We start from the raw sequence: 21,873 nt of genomic DNA, 5'->3' as shown, positions 1-21,873 counted from the left end.
CACTAATAGGTTTTAATATCCTGAAGCAGTCTCACCTGGCTGCTCCACTGCCACTTTGATCACATGCCCAGAAGCCAAATTTCATCTCTGTCTTGGACCTCCAAACACTGTCTGGGCTAAATTATAGGGGTTCCTGTCTCCAGCCTGGCCACCTGGACTGACCCCATTCTCATGAATGTCTCAGGGATGGATCCCGTAGTCTCTGCCTTACCTCAGAGGCTGCCTCTGTCCCGTGTCTTGCTGCCCCTGGTGGGAGGCTGTGGATTTATTCTGGAGCTGATGGATTGATTACCATGATGACAGCTAATGATGGACATTGTAGAGCCTGTAGCTCTGCCCACTGTGCTCCAGCCCTGTAGGACTGCATCCCATACAGAGAGCTCTACCTGCTCTAGGGTCTCCATGGCTCCCTTCTGGGCTCCTGTTACTTCAGGAAGCAGCCATTCCTTTTCATCTGGGAAGTGAATTTTTAGATGTCTATCTTTAAAACAGCAAAATTAGTCTTGGACCCCTTGTTTAGTCTGCAAAATAACCTTGTTCACATTAATCCTGTAAAGGAGAACATCTGGAACTGACACTGTCTTGGCTGACCTGAGCATCTAGACACTGCTCACCTAAACCCATTTGTTCTGCTGGACTTCACTTGTAAACCAGCACCACAGTATCACAGGCTGGCAGGGGTGAAGACTTGTTGGTTGGCTAGCGTTTGAGACTCTAGAGAAGAAAGAGTCTCTGGTAAAATGAGTAACTCAGTCTCCAGAGCAGTCTGAAAAGTGTGTGCTAAACTAGGCCTTACGTCAGTCATTTTGAATAATGATAATAGTCAATGAACATCATCCCCATCTTTGCATTAAAAGAGTGACAGGGTTGATTATGTCAATGAAGACAGTGCCACAGGAGGAGTTCCAGTTGCTGTAAATGATAGATACGGATTGTGCCTTAGCTTTGGGTGTTTAGTGATTCTGTTCTTTTGAAATGAGTGGTTTTTAAATGGATAAATTGAGTGTCCTTGAGAACAGTCTGGGAAAGATTGGTTCCACCTATGTGTAGACATCTAAACATAAAACTGATTTAAAGCAACCTTATTACTGTCATTTTGCAACTTTGTATTGTTTGATTTTTGCATCCTTTACGCTTATCTTTCAGATACATTTTTTTTCCTACAACATATTCAATATGAAGATGAACCATTATCTGTTAACATCCTGAATTGTATTCTAAAATGTGAAACAGATTTCCTCTTCCTATTATTGTACAGTAAGGAAGAATCCCAGCCATTGCTAAGATCCATCACATAATGCATTATATACTCTTTTCTTTTCTGGCTTCATATGCTTATCCTCTTGATGAAATGTAACACTTCTTGTAAATATGATCCTCCACGGTCTCTTTTTCTGAATCGCTCACATTTATAGCAAAACATTAAGGTCATATGAGGAGTTACAGTGCAGAAAACAATTCATATCTTGTTTATTCCTGGCTTTTTCTTTTACTTTCAGGCAACTTTATGTATCTGACACTCTTCTACTTGTTTTTTTTTGCAACACCATTGCATCTTTCACAGCTGTCTCTGTGGAAATCTTAATTGCAGGTTTTAAGGTTGAGTTCTTGCTTTTAAAAGCTGCATCTTTGAGTGCTCATTACCATGCAGAGTGGGCAACAAATCTCTTTGGGCATCACTCCAGTTATCAACAGACTGGCAGGATTCAACCACTCACCTCAGCTTTACTATGCTGACTACAGTACACTCACTTTTTGACTGAAGTTAGTTGGGAAAAACAAGGTATTACAAACAACAAGGTGTACGCTTTAACTCATAAAGAAAGACAAATTATTTTCTTACTTTTTCTGTCAAAAATCTTTCATTTATTTTTAGCTCTTTCTGAGTGCCTGAATCAGTTTACCTTATCCAAAAACTCAAATTGAGGTTGGGCACAACCCTCTCTCATAATGTGGTGCAGATAATACTGAACTAGTCAGAGTTCCCATCCCAGTCCTTCAAAATCTCACCAATTCAAACATCTGAAAATGAAGCTACTCATCAGACTTGTATCCTCAGATTCACCAGCACACTGGAGGCAATGCTCCACACTCACCCCTGGAGCCCCAACCCAACACAAAGTGGCCACCAGAGAGGAAGTCCCACCTGGAGGAAGGTCCCAGGAGGGCCAAAGGCCACTCAAACTGAAGCATGAGACAAGTGCAAGTCTTGACACTGCCTCCTCTTGGAAGTTATGTCAGCTGAACACCACTGGAACCCAGGAATGATAGCTATGTTTGTTCTTTCCATACCTTTTCTGTCTTACTCTCTTTCTCCTTTTCCTAATTGCCTCTTTGCAGAGTTTTGAGTAACTGAAAATTGGGCAGGCTTGGAGTTTGCTAAGTTGAATGGGCTGAGTGAATGCTTTCAGATGTGTTTTATGTTGATTGAATGTTTTATGTTGATTTAAGCTTTTGTCAAAGTTGTCTGATTTTCTGAAGTTACCAGTAAAATTTCTGGTTGTTTTGACCCCTTGAGAATAGCTTGTTGTTAATTCCTCCATGAAGCTAATTCAGAATACATAAAAACCACACAAGCCCTTTTACGAGGCTCTTTAAGTGACTTTTATGGGGGTCTTACACAAGGATAATGCAAATAATATGTAGAAGGGACTAATTCTGAACAGTTTGGACACAAATCACTGTACTTGGCCCTGGAGAACAAGGATGACTCCCTTGCAGTGTGTAGCTACTGCTGTCTTAATATCATCTGAGCTAGGCTGATAAAAATCAACGTAAGTCAAATTTACATGATTACATTCAGGGAAAAAAAGACAGAAACGTTCATTGTATTCAACTTAGGATAGAACAATGGTTGAGTTTTATACAGAAAGAAGTATGCATCATAAACATAAATCCGTATATATTTATTTATACAAAACCAGTTTCTCACACCATCAGTAGAGGTAGTTTTCATTCAAGCAACTTGCATGGGCACTCTGGGAGAATATATAGTTTATTAGTTTATATTTCTTGAATGAATTAATCCATCTCAAGTAGGAGATAATTAGGTTTAGTATTGAATTCAGTCTATAAGGTGGCATATGTGAAAATCCTACAGGTCTTCCAAGAACATTAGTGTCCCCATAGCAGAAAAAAAAGAGATTACTCATTTAGACCAATATCCTGTAGACTGCAGTGAATGATTAGAGAAAGATGCCGAAGAAGACAAGGATAAGTGACGTTTTCTCTGGTCTTGCTTTCCTGCTAAAGGCATCAGCTGTCTAGGGCTTCTAGGATTGGAATTTTCATCCAGATCTTTGTCTTTAGCAAGTACAGAAGGAACTTCACTTTCTAAACATTTCTGGCACTTTATGAAATTTATCAAGTTCCTATGAAAACAAAAATCATTTTTGAGTACACATTATATGAAAAAATACTTCTTTTTGACATTTATAAAGCTACTCTTTCTTTATCTGTTGAGGTGCTTGTTAGATCTTGAGTTATGAACAAATAAAAATAAACTTCCCTGTTCATTTACTACATATTTTTTATTATTTTAGCATATTCTTTATGTATGTGTGTTTGACTGTTTGCCTTCTTTTCCTAAATCAGTTTTTCTGGATACCTATTCATTTACAATTGCTGTAGATTACATTTCCCCCATTTTTTTTTTTTTTAGAGGGGCAATTATGAACCTTAAATTTCAAAATCTGAGGGAGATATCCTACAACAGGTATCTACAGGAGCTGAACTTTGATCTGATCTGAACTACCTCTCTCAAGACAGCTGCTTGCTATCTTGACACAGCATAGCAAAACAACCACAGGAACTCAGGGGATGTTTCCCATCACTTCCCTGACCCTGAAGAATTTGGGCACTGGTTCTCTTTTCAGATCACTGCACACATCCTTGAGGCTGCAGTTCTCATTTCCAGGCTTTCTTCTGAGACTCAGTAAATGCAGCTGCACTGGAGCTTGCAGCTTCCATAGATTTTGTGGTTTCAGAGTTTTTCCCAGTCTTTTTGGTATCCTGAAATGCAGCTCTTCAAGAACTTTGTGGCTTAAAGGAAAAGATAAATATTTCACAGAAATGAACTTCATAAAATAAAAATAGTTATCTATAACTTCTTCCATTATGAAAGGAAAGAAATGATGGTCAGGTTTCTTGTCCATGTCCATCATCACTAATGATCACTTTTAACAGACAGATCAAAGACTTCCATGAAGTAGGGATGAAGAATATCTTCTCTCAAATCTCCAGAAAAGAACCCCTTTGACAAGTTTTGTCATGACTGGTCAAGACAAGGAGAAACATTTGCAGTCAGTATTGCTTAAGAAGAGTAACCTGACTGGCAGGAAGACCACTGCAGGTCGCATTAGGCATTGACTATTCACAAGGTGAAATGGAGCATAGTAGCTTGAAATGATTTAGTACGATCCTTAACAAATACACCATTGAAATACTAAAGATGTTAGTTCTATATATCATGTTCCTTCTGGTTTCTGTGAAGTATCTTGTCCTCATGATCCTCTTACTACCTATCAGCCTGGATTCAAAAATACTGTTTTTGAACTTCAAGCATGGGGTATCTGCTGAAGATATTACTTCAAGCATTTTGCATTGAGACATTCTCCTCCCATCTACCTCACACACCCCTCTTTCACAGGCAAAGACTTGTTAGCAGCGTTGTGGGGTCCAAAGGGCATCACAGATATTGTAGAAGACACCTGAGGCTGAGGGATTTGTGTCCCATGAGACCAGTATATTCTTGAAGGACATAGCTAGTGGTGGAAAAAACAAATGTGAGCCAACCTGTCACTTAGGGTGCAGGACTGGCCTCAATCCTATCTTATTTAGCAATATTGACATAGGGTACATGATGATGTGGGTTAGAGAAATATAGACAAGTGAACTCAGAGAGGAAAGAGTTTTCTGTAATACCGGATGGCAGCAGCCTCAAATGGAATCCTTTAGCCACTGTATGATACTATGCCCTACCACATAATGAAAGATTATTTATTTTTAAGGTAATTTTGAAATGGAATGAATGGGAAAAAAACTAAGCACCCACAAAATGCCTAAACATTTTCTTTGACATCTGTGTGTTTATGTACTCTTTGTGCAGGCTTAAACTGCTGGTGATAACAGACATTCAAAACCTAAATTATACAAAGAGCAGGGTACTATAAAAAGTACAACTGAAAAAAAATATATCCCTAAGGATTAGTATAAATAATGATGTATTTGTGTTGCATAAGCAAATATAGTGGTCAAATATTCATGAACAGAGTAAATAAGCCCATCCAGAATCTTTGCTTAAAAGAAAAAAGTGTCAAGAAGCTTTCCATGTAGCACTCTGATTATATGAATCTGTGAACCTCCTGACTTTCTGGATCAGAGCAGAAATCTGTTTAACATGATGTTCTATTCTGACATGTCCAGTGCCAAATGTTTCAGTGGAAGTAGCAGGAGTTCCCTAGAGTGAAAAGTTACTGAATAAGCTGCTCATTAAAGAGTTTTCCTCCTGCCTTTTATAATTGGAAATAGTGGCATGTTCCAAGGTATGAGTGTAGCATCGATTCATCAGAGCTGAGGCTGGACAATATTCATGTAAACAATCTAGTCTGACCTTTTGCATATTGCAAAGACTTCTTCTTTAATCTTTCTATCAAGTCAATAAACAGCATAACAAAATCACCAGATTTTTGTATTTTTGATTCCATTTTGTAGAAAGGAAAATGTTCTTTATCTAAGTAAATGAGTTAAACTCTTCTGTTGGAGCAGAATGTAGTTTCTTATTATTATTTTGTTTTTAAGGGACATTGGTTGGTATGGTTGAGTAATCATGTCATTATTATTTTAAATTATAATTTCAATGTTGTCTGCTTAATGTTCACTGATTGTTCCTGCTGAATGCACATGATGAACAAAATTTTTCAAAAGTGACTGATTATTTTGCAAGACTAGAAGCTATTTATTTAGGGAAATCTCTGTCATTTACATTTCTGCACAGAAAATTTCCAGAAGCTAATTCATCTTCCCAAAATTATTTTAGAAGACCTTATTCCAGCAGTCTACAATGCCATCTGCCAGAAATAAAGATTCTCTCCTGAAATAAGGTGAAAAAATCCTATATGGCTCTAAGAGTTGTGTCAGAAGTCTGAAAAGAAAGGCCAAAAGGCAGTCTGTTTCTGATAAAACCAATGCTGAAAAATCGTTCTTCATTTGCAGACAGGATGTGCTCTGAAAGCTTTATACAAAATGAAAATGCACCTTGTGTTGTAGAGTAATAAATTTATTTTGTTCACAGTCCATTTCTTTCTGTAGTACAATGTTAAAGGAAATAAGTGCTCTGTTCATCCCATGTGGCATGTTAGGGCCCATATTGTTCCAGACAAAGGATGTATTTGCATCAGGATCAAATATTACCAGCAAACACCTCTGACATGCATTTTTATCCACATTCTAGATCTAATACTAGCCTGGAAATAATTTGATATACAGGAAAGGGACTAAGGAAAGGAAGAAGCTGCCTGCTTTTATGACCAAAATGCAAACCACAGGTGGATGGAAGAAGAGGAAGGAAAAAATTCATAAACATCTGCAAGTTTGATAAAAAGTACCTGAAGGTTTTTCAGTTTTTGTCTATAGAAGAAAGAAATTTTATGTAGTGTGTAAGGCAGAGAGCAGCTGTAAAATTTCTAAGCACTTGAACTCCTTTTTTGGGTGCTAGATGGAAATGTAAATGCATGACTAAAGAGGACCTTTTACATAATTAATACAAATAACACATATGTTAATTTATCCTTTTCTCTCTTGCAGTATTTTTTTTGTTGTTGTTGTTGTTGTTCTTTGGGGTTTTTTGGTTTGTTGGGTTTTTGTTTTGGGTTTTGTTTTTTTTTGTTTAAGAAATTGTTTATTCTCAGGGTGAAAAAATGTTGTATTTCTGAAATATATGTATTTCTGAAATATGTATTTCACATAATATTAACACATCTTTTGGACAGTTCATTAAAGTTTCAAGAAGTAGTCATGCAAACTAGCCTAAATATCTTATTTTGACTTGCCACCATATTCCTGTTAAAATGATCACATCATTACATCAACTCATCACCCTGTGGCTGTGAGCTTCCAGGATTCCAGAAATAGTAAACACTTGTGGAATCTACAATAATTGAGAGCAACAATAAATTACATTTTAAGTGCTCACAAGGTGAGAACAAGGCACTTCACGATTCTTCATACAACCTTGTTAGGAATGGTGCCAAGCTGGAAGAATGCACAGGTTGATACAGAAGGTGCTATGAGTACTTTTGTGCTGGAGGAACCCAGTGATTTTTTTAGAGACATCTCTCTTAAATTTTTTAAACAAACAAACAAACAAAAGAAGAAAGTGAAAATAGATTTCCTTGGGTAGAGATTTGAGCTAAAACCTCTAATATATGACGCATTTATATTCCAATTTGATAATTTAAAAGGTGGCCTGGATAGTTGATTCATTTCCTTTGGGGTTCAGGCAGGACGAAATCCTGCATTTAGCTGCAGCTTCCTACAAAAAAATATCTCTCAGCAAGGCACAGCATCAATAACTTAGCATTGAATATTGCAAATAATTTATCAACATACACCTATTATATAGAGCTTTTAGAAAAAACATTATAGAACAACTCTCTGCTTTTAACACTTTTTTTTCACAGTTCCACTTTTATGCAAAGTAATTCAAGGAGCTGAAAAAGTTTGCCTTTGGCTTTAACAGAACATATTAGCACCACACAATTTTTAGAGTATACTCTATCTGGACATTCCATCGCTTGGTCTTGAAAAATTCAATTTGCAAAACCTACTCGATCTTCTCTTGCCATAATAAAGATATCAGCTTAATCATATGCTAAATGAATTGTGTGTTGCTCCTTTGTGCTAGCTTTGCTAGTGCTCCACTATGCCTGGAACCAGATGATTTTGACTGGCAAAGTCCCAAGGGATCACAGGTACCTCTTACCTGTGTAGTAACCAAGATGGGAAGAACTTGATCACTCATGTCAGGAGATGATGACAGGAGGTTCAGGACATGCAGGGCCTCATCTTTGCTTTCCCACCCTTGCTCCTTCATCTACTTTCCATGGGTTTGGCCAAATGCAGTGCCTCAGGCAGCACTGACCACAGCAGCTTGTCTTCCTCAAGGATGCTCTGGGCATGAGGGGGTTCATGTCACCTTGGGAAGGAGAGGGACAAAAGACTGCCACCACCTTTCATCCTCCTTCCAGACCATGGAGGCCATGAAGAGCCACCAGTTCCTTCTTTATCGCCTGTGGAGCATTAAGAATGAAAAAGATATATCCTGTATCTAAAAAGTCTTGTTCTTATAGAAAGATTTGGGGTGGATTTTTGTCTTCTGATGGTTCTTCTCTCTAACTGTACTGGTGGCTCTAGCTGAGTGGGTAAGAAGCAGATAGCAATAATTATTGAAGACATTATACAGGAAGCATTACAATAAAATTATATTTTAAAAATGTGAATGCTAGACTGAATGCAAATTGCATTTCTAGGATGCACAGGTCCGTCTAGAGTGTGGTCATATATTATCAGGTGACTAAGATAAACCTTTAGAAATCATAATAGACACAGAGATCCACTTTGAGATATTCTGAGTGGAAATTGCTTTCCCTTTTATTCTCTGAGCAAAGAAGACAAATGGCTTTAGAAGAAATTTTGAAAGGTTTTGTCCTATAAAGATAAAGGCCTCCCACAATCCAAGGCCTCCCACATATCTTGTTTCTTCTCTTTGTAGTTGACATGATTTGGTAAATTATTAAGTTTGCTAAATTCTGAAGGTATTGAAACAAACTATCAGGCAGAAATATTGCCACAACATGGTTTTCGGTAAGGAAGTCTGGTATTGTCTCTGCCTGGAACTTCCTATCACTCTTCCTCTTGTCTTAAAAAACTAATTCATGTCTTGCTGTGAGAAAAAACAGACAGAGAAAAAGTTAACCATGAGGTGATGGCACAGGAAAACTGAGATTCTGGATACCCAGAAAATGAATGATTCTGGATATCCATGTGTATTTAATTAAATTCACAGTTTTCCAGATGTTAACTGCATTCAGTGAGACCTGTTAGCACAAACTGGACTGTATGCTCAGAGTTCTGACTTAACAAAAGTACCTTTGATTTCCTGAAAAATACAGCTTAGTGAGAAAAAAATTAAATTCAGACATGCTGAGCATATTCTTGGTCTAATGAAGAAATCCTTGAAAGCGATGACTGAATATAAAGCAGATATAGTTTGTTTAGTCATTTCAGGTTTAGAATAAAGCTTTGTCTAATTTTTGTCTGAGTTTGATTTTGGTGAGGAATTGGAAAGTTCAGGAAGTTTCTGCTATCAGTTATTCTCTCTTTTTCCTTGTTGGCAATGAGACTTAAATGCTGCTGTGCCCAGTTGTGGTGGTTTGATCTGGCTAAATGCTGGGTGCCCAAGAAAGCTGCTCTACCACTCCTCAACTGGACAGGGGAGAGAAAACAATAAAAGGCTCCTGTTAGAAGATAAGGACAGGGAGAGATCATTCACAATTACTGTCAGGGTCAAAACAGACCCAACTTTGAGAAATTAGTTGAATTTGATACCAATCAAAATCAGTGTACCACAATGAGAAGTAGAACAGGACTTAAAAGTACCTTCCCAGACTCAAGTTTATTACTGAATCTCTACTTCCTTCCCCTCAGCTCCCTTCATCTCCCCTGAGATGGGAAATGGGGGTTGCAATCAACTCATCACATGCTGCTTCTGCTGCTGCTTTGTCCTCTAGGAGAAGAGTCCTTCCCACTTTTCAAGCATGTCATTCCTCTCATGAGAGACAGTATTCCACAAACTTCTCCAATGGGAATTCTTCCTATGGGCTATAGCTCAGTCCTCCATTAGATCCTCCTGAATTCCATTTTTATCTCTCTTAAACTGAGTAGTCCTAAACTGGATGTTGTATTTTATATGCAGCTCACTGGTGCTAAGTAGAAGGGAAGAATAACTTCTATTGATCTTGTGGCCAGTCTGTTATCAGTACATATTGTATATAACAGCTGCATACTCAGTATGTAGTTTGTCTTATTCAGAAAAAAAGGGAGCTGTGGAATTGTCTCCAACCTCGTGTACACCGTAACCCTCAAGCTCTCTTTAGAAGGGCTTCAACTCACCTAGTCCCTTCCTAACCTCTGTTAATAAATGGTATCCTTTCTCCCTTGGTTCAGATAATTTTGCTTGTTCTTATGGAACCTCAAGAGTTGTCTTTTTCTTTTTCTCTGTTACTGAAGTTTATTGCAATCTCTTTGGGTAGAGTGGTGACATTTTTCATAGCCACAGTTATTCTTTCCAGTTTATTTCATCTGCAGATGTTCTAAGTGCAGTTTGTGTTACTATCAAAGTCACTGAAAATGTTGAACTCTCCATGTCCTGCCATGGACTTCTATGGCACTGAACTCTGATCTCCAGAAAGACATTTAACCATTGGTCATTGCTGTGGGTGAGGCCAGTTAATATTCAAACCTCAAAACAAACCCACCTAACTGTTTTCTCAACACATACTTCTTCATCTGTGGAGAATGACAAAAAAACTCACTAAAGTCAAGAAATTTCATACACCATTTTGTCTTGTCCTATACCAAATCATTAAAGTGCATTGTGATAAAAGATTTTTTATGTACACTTTACTCTTGAAAAATCCGTGTTGAGTATTCCTGATTACTCTTCTTGTTTTTCCCTTACTTGGATGTGGATAAGAATTTCAAGAGCATGTGTTTCTTGATCTTCCCAGGGACTGAGACCAGCCAAAGTTTCTTTGATTCCGTGATTAACTCCTGAGCTGTCTTTAGGCTCTCCTTAAAAATCACCTAGCTTTCCTTGACATCCTTGTTCTTCATGGCAGCTACCCAAAGAATTCCCAAGTAACACCCTGAATTAGAAGAAATATGCAATTGTAAAGTTCAGAGTCCAAAATGTGCTGCTTGCCTTCCCATTTCACCTCCAGGTCCTTAACTTAATCATTTTGGAGATGCTGCAATTCAAGCCACATCTAAGACTGCCAGCAGATCTTTTCTATTTGTGAGCAGAGTACTATCCCATGACATCCCAGCCAACACTTGCATTAGGAGATATGCTAGAAGTATAAACACACCATTCCTGGAGAGCTTTAACTTTTCCCCAAGGATATGAAATCTTTCCCGGGTCTGTATAATTACATTGCATGTAATAAGAGTGCATGGTTAATGAGACAGAATTTTACACAGTTATAAACTACTGTTAGTCTCTATCACCAGAGTTCCAAGAGATACATTTCATGGCCAAATACAAAGAAGTTTTTTTACCTATTAATTACATCTCACACAGGGAAGTGTGGTCACACAGGGCGGTGTGTGCAGTACAGCTATTTTGTGTGTTTGCTTTCTAATATTCTGTAAATAATTTTCATTCACATAGTAACTGTACAAACATTTCTTATAATGAATCTACCTGCATGAACAGAAATAGTAATTTTCTCGAAGAGCTTCAACTTATTCCTGAAGATGGGAAATATTTTTTTGGCTAATATAATAATTCAAATTGAAATCTGGTCCAAAAATCCACAGAAGTAAATATAGCTTGTCTACAAAAACTGCTTTTCAGCCATTAATAATCAATGACATGTTGTTTTACTTGCAATCCAAAAAGAAGCAGCTCAAGGCAAGACAAGCTCTCCATTCTTTCCCAAACCAGGATGGCAGTAGAAATGTGGCTTTGGATGAACCCACTTGGAGCAGCAGTAACAGTTTCTTCCACTTCTGGCAGCCATGTAATAGATGCTCAAGGCTGCGGAATACCACAGTTGACAGAACATTTGGAAGGAGTCCATATAAACTTAGAACATAATTTTTAATTCCTCTTAGTACAAGAAGAAGGAGAATGAGATATTCCACTATAAGCTCTGAAAAGGCAGGGAACTTATGGAGTGGAATAGTTTTGACTAATATTGCTTATTTAATGTTGACATGGAAAAAAAGGACAGGATCCCCTGGTAAACAATCTAGTTTACTTAGCAGAGTTTTACTTAGTACTGTTTTCCTTGGAGATGTCCCAAGAACTGGTTAGGGTGAGCTCCACTTAGTTGATTGGATCTGGCAAAACTATATCATGTAGTAAAATATTTTTTATGTACACTGAAAATTCAGACTGTAGCTAAAATGCAAATCTCTCATGGTCATATATACTCTAAAAAATCTCAGAGTCTGTCATCAAAGAAATTACAGTGCCTTAAAGAAGCTATAAAATATAATGTGTGAGAAAAATTTGCAAAATAATTTGGATTAGTAATGTGGACAGAAGAAAATAGATCTCTTATACAGAACAGCTGATTATAATTCAGACTTATTATTGTGGTAAAATAAGGGCATTTTAAATATTTATCTATATTTCAAAAACATTTCTTCATTATGAAAATACAAGCAAAACCACTCACAGGGAAATAAATAATGTCTAGATGTCATTTAAATATTTTGATTTAATGGATGCTCCAAAATGTGAATAAAAATGCCCAGATAAGAATGATGAACTTTTGATTAGCTAACCATGTAGTAGTGTAAAATTTGTCCCTTGTTATAGGTGAATACATCCATGAAAAAGGTTTGGCTCATAATGTAGTTTAGCTGAGTCTGTGCAACTCGGTTTTAAATCTTTTACCTTTCTGTGGTTCTTCTCCTTGAGTGCGTGTGTGTTGCTAGATTTTAAATTTTAATTTTCACATTCCATTAAAGGATAGGCACCTTTTTCATGATGCCAGTTTCCTTAGTTACCTAGAAAGCCAGAAGAGAACAGATTTCCAAATATTTTTTTAAATAAAAATCTTGGTTTATATAGGCACTTTACTGTGACACTCACTCATGTTCTACTGTGAGTGTCAGATGCTAGTTTTGATCTGTTTCCTGAGATAGAAATCAAGCATAATCAAATGATTTTATACAGATTTTTGTGTGCAACAAAATTATGAATGATCTTGAATATTGTACACAGAGGTAAATTAATTATCTTAAATCAAAACAAGCAGTTACAGTGATATACTACCTATTTATCTAAAATTCTATTAAAACAATATTCTTCCTGCCAGAAAATTTGACTTTGAAAAATCCATTGTTTAAGCAACTATCTGAATCATATAACAAGACTCAATTACACCAGGTGGTATTGACTGATATATTTGGTAATGTAATAGAGATGCCAACCCTGACAAAATTTGTTAGTTTGAAAATAGGGCAAAATGCCATTTTATTGCAAAGCTAATGAAAAATATTGCTTACAGAATGATGAGACCCATCAAGTAGATTTATAGCATACGACATTTGTAAGATCTCAAATATTTCAAAGAGATTGGAAGGGCAATATGACTATTGTCTACTCAGTATAATGAACCAAAGAAAATGGAACTTGGACATTCAGACTTGTATGATGGCGGGCTAGAAACTTTCTGAATAGTAGAACTCTTGAGCTTACACAGATGCTGTCATAGCTGGGCCACCACCTGGATGTTTTGCAAGCTCCACAATACAAAAAGATACTGCTTGGGGGGAATTAAAGACTGTGAGCCGGATTCAGTGAACCCAAATCCCAGCAGAAGTTTGGCAGAGGAATGAGTCAGTTCCTGGGATGCCAGCATTAATGGCTGGGGTCCAGACGCTAATCTCAGATGCATGGCACGTGTCGCCTCCTATCTCGATTAAGCCACGTCTGCGGCTTGCACACAGTGCATAACAGCAGATTTTCCAAGGCACATGCTGCTTCCAGTGCCATAAGTTTTAGTTTAAAATCTGATCCATAAGGTGTGAGTATTTTGTTGTTGTTTTTTTTTACTTCACTTGTTCGATGAAAAAATAAAAACAAAAGAAAAAGAAAGGAAAAATTTATTAACAGCACTCACCCATGATTTACCCCTCTGACGTCTTCATCTTCTACTCCCCTCCTTCAAAAGGATTCAATCAGAACCACACCAAAGATGCAAAGAAATTAAAGCAATAATAGAAGCAGCACAGGAAGATTGTTTTCCTTCATTTGTTCTTCTGTATATGTGAGACATGACAGGATTGGATAAACTCACAAGTATTTACTCTTTAAGCTAATTCTGCAGTGTTGTAAAACATGCAAACTGCAGGCTAGAGAGAAATAAGTGAGTCAGCATAGCAAAACTCGATTAGAAAGTTTGATTTGATTATCTGTTCCTTATTTGCATCACACTGCTGTTTCACTCCGAGTTACCTGACTGGAATATTTTCACTGCAATCTGAGTGTGGAAACCAAAGCTATCAGCAGAATAACAGGCTGCAGGAAGCACAGTGTTTTATGCTGGAACATTCCAGCACACTAATTGCTGCTTTGACAATCATACTCCAAACATTTTCTTGCTTCATTTAATCTCCTGGTTTCCAGTGGAAAATGTCCAGAAACAATGCAGTTGAGCTTGAAGATGAGAAATGGGAGACTGAGTAGCTGAAAGGTACCGTATGAGTGGATTGATGCAGTGCCTTAATGTTCTGGCCTTGAACTGTACAAACTTCATGGTGAATTCAGCGAGATTAAGGAGAGTGAGAATCAATCAGTTTCAGATGGCTCTAAAAATTGCAGTAAAAGGGAAGATGGTGGTCTATTCATTGTCTAAGACCTACATGGAAGACCCTATTGTGTAATAATAATTTAAAAGACTCAACTAGAAGGGTTAGTTTGAAAAACAAAGAAGAAAACCACCTGACCCTTCTGTTCTCAGAACAAAGCACATTAGCTAAATGATTGATTTGGTGCTTAAATTTTTTCTTCCTTTTTTTTCCCTTATTTCTCAGCAAGTATTGATCTCATTCTCTGTATTGAATTAAACACCCCAAAGTATTATCAATTGCATACTTAGCCCAGATTAGGAGAGCTAAGTGTGAGATTCATTTAAAAAAGTCCAATCATATAAATTTTCACTTTTTGATAAACTATTTTTAACCTTTCACATTAAATCGTGACAGGCACCAGAAAACAAGTTACTTTTGGCTACTTTTAAATGAAAGTTTGTACAGATTACATGTCAATTTTTAAAAACATGTGCATGTTTTGCTTGTGTATAACCACCAAAAAAGAAATAAACAGTTGAAAGGAAAAGGACACAACTCTGCCTCTGAGATGATGCAACAAAGAATAATCTTTACTGTCACTGTCTGATTTACAGAAATTTCTCTCTTGCACACTGGAATCATATATAATCTAGATGAGACTGGTAGGGCCAGAAATCTTAATTTATTTATCGTATAAGCATAATGCCAGCCACCTCCTGTTTTCATTACACCAATCTAATGCCAGCCATTTCCTGTTTTCATTAGACCATTGTAATGCTAGACTCCTACTGTTCTCATTAGTGCAGGACTGTGTAATGGCAACCACCTCATGTTTTCATTATAACAGAACTGTATGGTGCCAGCTGCCACTTATTTTACTTTACAGAAGAGCATTTGAATAGTCCACATCTTTTCAAGAGAATATATAAGGAGATGTCAAGGACCCTAGGGGTCTAAGGCCCCTGAGAAAATGATGGGAAACACCCTTCCTGACAATTTTGATGCTGGAAGAATAGCAGCGCTTACACAGTATGTAGAGAGAAGAGGTTAAAGGCTGGGGTTAAACTGTTGTGGAACAGGTTTAAATTCTAGGAACTGCCTTTCTGATCCATAACATATCTGATCTTCCTGAAGAAAATGAAAAGGTGGTTGCAATAGTTCAAGGTCTGGGTTAGAATAATAGGGAAATGCAAGTCAAATTCCTGGCTCCAGTACACATTGCCTGTGCAGACCATAACCTATAAATTCTGTCATATTACTCCAGTTGTGACTGGTCTGGAGATAATAAGATTTTCACTATCTGAAATATTGTTTTGTTTTGTTTTGCTTTGCTTTGCTTCTGTAATATTTTTGAGTATGAAACATTTCCCTGCTTATCAGTAGTGCTTAAAAAGAAGCTGTAACTCCTTCTCTAGGGTCATCCAATGCTATTGTGATGATATTAAATAGTACTAAGTACTGCCTGATGACACAAAATTTTTCAATTGAGACTTCTTAAAAATACAGTCTGAAAGCTGAAAGGGTTCGGTTGCGAAGGTACAGTTAAGTTGTTCTTACACTGCAGACATTAGGGCTATACTTACTTTTTGTAATAGGTATCAGCATAAAATTTCCTCTCAATAAAATATATATATATATATATATATAAGACGCTATAAAAGTTTTTTTCTGAAAAAAGTTTTCTGTATTATTATGAAAGGTTTTACCTAGATTCTCAGGTTTCTATTCATATTGAACGTAATATAGATGTCAAAAAAACCCTTCAAAATATCCCAGAGTCATTGCTCTGTAACAGCTATGTAACTTCTGTGTGGATACCTTGTAACGCCACTGCAAAAACACGCCTGGTTTGCATAAGGGGACTGCAGCCTCAGTTCTATAATGAATGAATGAACTGCATATAAGTCATGAGGTAGAGTTACCACATCTACTGGTACACACGCATCTGCTGCCTCTATTCTGAAGCCTTGGGAGCTTCAAATGCTGGGTATCACAACGAGAAAAAGCACCACAGTGAAGGCCATTTCTCTGTACCTGACCAAAATTATCACTTCTGCACAGTGACTTTGATTTTAATTATTTGTGTGATGTCAGCTTGTCTTGTTTTATCGGTTGTATGTTTTAATGATTTATAGCTTCCCTGCAGCTCAGGAGAGGAGAAGAAAAGCTCTGTGGACATGTATTATGAAAATAAAATTTTCTTGTTACTATAAATGCTGGTTGTGGTGGGTTGACCTTGGCTGGAGTCCAGGTGCCCACCAAACTGCCCTAACAGTCCCCTCTCCAGGAGAGCAGGAGAAGGAGAAAATAAAATGCAAAAAATCCTCACGGGAAAAGATAAGAGCAATTAAAAATAGCAAAAGCAAGACTGTGTGCATTAGCAAATAAAACAAAATATTTATTTTTTACTTCCCATCAGCAGGTGATGTCCAGTCCTTTTCTGGGAAGTAGGACTTCAGAACATGCAGCAGTTGCTCCAGAAGACAAATGTCATAAATAATGAATCCCTCCCTCCTGCCTCCTCCTTTCTCTCAGCTTTCATGTCTAAGATACATAGACCACCCCTTTGGTCATATGTCCTGGCTGTGTCCAGTGCCAAGGTCTTTCCCATGCCCAGAGTACTGCTGGGGGTGGGAATGTGCATGGAGTGCTGGGCAGGCAGCACTGATGCTGTGCCAGCCCTGCTCAGCAGCAGCCAGAACACTGGTGTGTCACCAACACCTTCCCAGCCACCAGTGCAGAGCACAGCGCTGTGAGGGCTGCTGTGGGGAAAATGAACACATCTCAGCCAGACCAGGTACCCTGGAACTTACACTGATTTGTCTGGGAGAAAAGAGCTCTTCAAAAGTGTTTTTGTTCCGTATTTCCAGTCTTGATGGAAAAGTTGTGTTTTCAAGAAAAGGAGAGTGTTCTTTGTCATTCTCAGATTGCTGTATTATTAACATCACTGAATAGAGTAATTGACAGATGTGTATAAGTGTTGCTAAAATGATTAAAAGCTCTGGAAATCATAACCTGTCAGTGTTCCCTGGGAAACAAAGACCTTTCCATCTGTTAGGGGACTCTGTAAAGGATTGTAATGAGTCACCTTTAAAATGACAGCTGTCACCCTTAGGATTTGAGCCTCAAAGGAAGTGGAAAAACATAAAGAAATACATATAAAATGCCAATCAAAGTATCCTTAATTTGTTATTATTTTGATCACCTCACTCTGGGCAGGGTGTGATAACTTGTAATTTTTCTGTGATCTCTAGCGTCTGGATTAGGTCCAAGTCAATAGGAAAGGAGTTATGTTTAGCAATGTTATAGTTTGATAAAGCACCATATTCCTGCATATGTCTTTGCACATTTTCTGTCACAGTCTTCACAATGAATAAAATTTTACAAGGATAATGGCATATGATAGCAGCACATTTGAAAATTACTTCTGAGTTGTGGAAACCCAATAAAATGGAAACTGAGTGATGGAACTGAAGGATGTGAGGGGGTTGGTATACTTTTAGTTCACTTGAAAAGATGGTATACTCTACATGTACCACTACACCTTCCCCTTTTATATTTGTTCTAGTAAATGTAAGTGGTTTGTAATTTCTCTGCTTGTGCCATTTTTCCTGCTTCTGATATGCTTTCTGAACTAAGGCAGGTGGAGTCATAACATTTTCTGTGAAATAAAATGCAAATTCTGTTATGCTAATGGGCCACTAAGAACTGAATTAGATTAAGCAGTGGTGGTAAATCAGCAATTATACTGCTTTTTTTTTTTTTTTCATAGCAAGATTTCAGCAGAAATAAAATTCAGTGATAGTCACCACTAGAGGAGAAAGCCTGGGGCTGTTGATGTGGTTTACTGAATTTAGTATACATTTTACCACTACTCAGATGCAGTCTTTAAAACCAAGGATGCTGAGCAAAGTGCTTTGAGTCAGCTGGTAACACAGTATATTAATTACAGCTCATAATAACTTCAATTTTTACATAATTGTTGCATGGTTGTACATGGTATGCCAAATAAAATCCTCAGTCTTGACTGGTGATTGTGATTAATATTTATGTTGCTGTTAAAAATGAGCATGCTTTTAGCTTCACTGATGCTGAAGATTTTCTGGATTATTTATAAAATGCAACAAAAGTAATAACTAAAGAAATTCCCAAACTTAGGAAACAGGTGGTTCTTCAAATAGAGCTCTGATTTTTTATCTGTCTGGAAGAAAGCATTCTCTGCTAACACACACAGGCATTGAACCAGGATTGGTCTTTCTCCAGACCACCCTTCAAGGCTTGGAAGTGTCAACTAGCATTTACTAGTATGCCTTATAAACACTCAGGATGAAGGAAATAAAGTGAATGAGGGGAGCTGGCACGCACTTACACGAAGCTATGGGATTCAAGATTTGGCAGCTGCACCTGGTGGCTCCTTGCAGTTGCGTGTTGTCATTGCCCATGGAAGCTTGAAATTTTTCCAGGCAGGAGGTGATGTGAACATCACCTTAGACTACAGGAATTACTGGTTATCAGCAGAGCTGTCTCAGGTTTACATTCTTGATCCCACAGTAAGCTTGGCAAATCTCCATGAAAGCTTTTTGAACAAGAGTGTTTGAATCAGATGTCCTCCAATTGTTTGTACTTCTCCTCCCGTTGCCATAATATGATGGGCCCCTGACATTTCACCTCTGCTAAAGGGATAAGACGTAATAGGAACTGGATGTCTGCCTAAAGCATAGTATTCCTTTTCTTTCTCTATCTTGATTTCGACTGCCAGCCACATTAATACTGCAGCTGCAATGGTTTTACAATTTAGGAGTGCACAGAAGTTTATTAGTAAATGCAGAAGTAGGAATCTTTTAAAAGAGATGATTCATTTGGAAATTAAAGGACTGACTGTGCTTGCTGTCATTATGCAGGCTTCTTTTTTTTTTTTTTTTTTTTTTTTCAAAAAGTGGGTGTTCTTTTCCTTTAGGAGGATTGCTATGTCTTACTTTGGCATATCCAAAAAGATGTAGTAACAAACTTGACCTTCTATCCATATTGGATCCCTAAACAAGTCACCTAAACAGACTCTGCTAAGGTGACATTGGAGCACTGAGTGGCAGTGTGGCAGTGAACTGATATATACCAGGGAGCTTGGTTCACTTACACTGGCTGATGGACGTGCAGAAAATTATTATGGAAGCATAATTACCAGCCTCTGGAGTAGCTTCCAGAAGAAGACAGCATAAAAGAAACCTAGAATCTGAACAGAACCCTTATTGTGGTACTCTTCACTAGCACTACAACCCTTAAACTGAGGCAGAGCCGCAGTGCTTTTAAGAAGCTTATCTTGTGGTCAAAGATAAAGGCTTATTAACAGTTGCTAATCTCTGTTCTAAATCTCTTATAATGTAACAGTACTACAATGGTGCTAAAATAGTTTCATATGCATTCTTCTCTTCTGCATTTACTAAATTCACATGGTATTCTACAAATCTTTATTAAATTATATAGGAGTGCTTATACTACTTTTGTTCTCAATTTAAAATGAGGCACAAGGGAATACAGAATCATTCATATAACCAATGCATCTTCAAGCAAAAAGACTCAAAGTGTACTCAGAGTAAATTCAATTTCTCATCTGCTCTAAGATGAGGTAAGTCCCTAAACATATACTCTTAATGAAATACCACTACTTTGAACTGCATTATAGTTAGAGGATGTTAAATGTATTAGTTATCCAGAATACACATATCAGATTTTTTTTCTCATAATTTCAGTATAAAAAATCCCCAAATAAATGATTTTTCACTGAAGATGAAAAGGCTATATGCTTAGCTATCAAGAAAAGAGTCTTATTTAGAGCTGACTAGTTTGTTGCAATGCTCCTAATGAGATTCCCCATGGAAATCACTAGAGTGAATGAAGAATTTGTTCATAAAAATATAAGTATTTTAATCGGAAAATAAAAACATTGTTTTAATATAGTTCAGCAACTTTAATCAATTATTAAATCAAATAATTTAAAGAAACATATTGAGGTCTTATCTACAAAAATTATGATGAATATCTTTTATTATATGATAAGTAGTGTGAAGACAAGAATTCTACTCTAAATTCTCTACATTAGATAAATTTTCAGTGTAAAGAATTTTAAATTGACATATAAAAAGAAAGCAGTGGTGACTAAGAGAGTCACTTGTAGAAATCATTACTGCATGCAGCATCATAATTGATGCCTGCTGTAAAATGCTTAAAAAATATATGCATGGAACATTATCCTATAGACAGTGATAACAGAAATAGATGTCATTTCCTGATGGTCAGACACCTATGGTGTTTTTGTTTCAATGCTGATGCCAGTCTAGTGATCCATTTTTATAGCTCTCAGATCAAACCACTGACAAGACTGTGTGACTGTGACTGCCCTCACAAAAATGGAAAATGTACAGGTATTGCAAAATGTAATGCAAATTTGTTAAGGAGTATTTCTTGTTGCTGACATTTCTATACTGCTACAGCAATAAATTGATTTCCAGATAAAACTTCAGTGTTGCTTTTGATTTGGAAAACACTGAGGATTACTGGCCAACTGTTCCCCTAGCTCTTTGGTAGCAGTTCAGTAGGTGCACTATAAAAAAATTTCCATAGAGTTAGTATTCAAAGTATCAAATAAAATGTTTACAGAAATGGAATTTTCATTATTCCTTTCCTCCATAGGTCAACATCTGAATCTGCTGTCCAATCATCTATGTTTCAAGCTAGTCCTATACAATTACCTCTCACCAAGATAAATTTTGGAATGTATCCAGACATTTTGGAGTCTTGCCCAAATCAAAGTTATCATCTCTAATGTAAAGAACCTAAAGGGGGAAACCATGTTATAGTACCATTTTCACAAAGTAACAAAGGCCCAACATATGACTAGTCTGTATTTAGGAATAAAAATCCTAAAAAAATATTAAAAATAATTTGTGCCCCAGACAGAGAAAAATGTTTCCCCAAAATTTGAACTAAATATTTTCATAAGCCAGGCATTATTGGGAACCATCAACAATAAATAAACCAAGATGCTGTGCTCTTTTCCCTGAATCATAACATATGCATTATGGAGTATGCGTCTTGGAAAATTCTTAGATGGCTCATTAATTCCCTGATCCATTTCTTCATGCACTACTGATACTAAGGTGACCTTTCACAAATCAAACTATGCGTACAGCAGACAGTTGTCCTTTCTACTGGAGAAATTTCATTTTTAGGGAAACATTACTAACTGAAGAAATAAGCTTTCAGCTGCCTTCATGTCTTAGACTCAGTAAA

The sequence above is a fragment of the Ammospiza nelsoni genome, chromosome 2, assembly GCF_027579445.1.
Source record: "Ammospiza nelsoni isolate bAmmNel1 chromosome 2, bAmmNel1.pri, whole genome shotgun sequence".
Lineage (NCBI taxonomy): Eukaryota > Metazoa > Chordata > Aves > Passeriformes > Passerellidae > Ammospiza > Ammospiza nelsoni.
Note: the sequence above shows the minus strand (reverse complement) of the source record.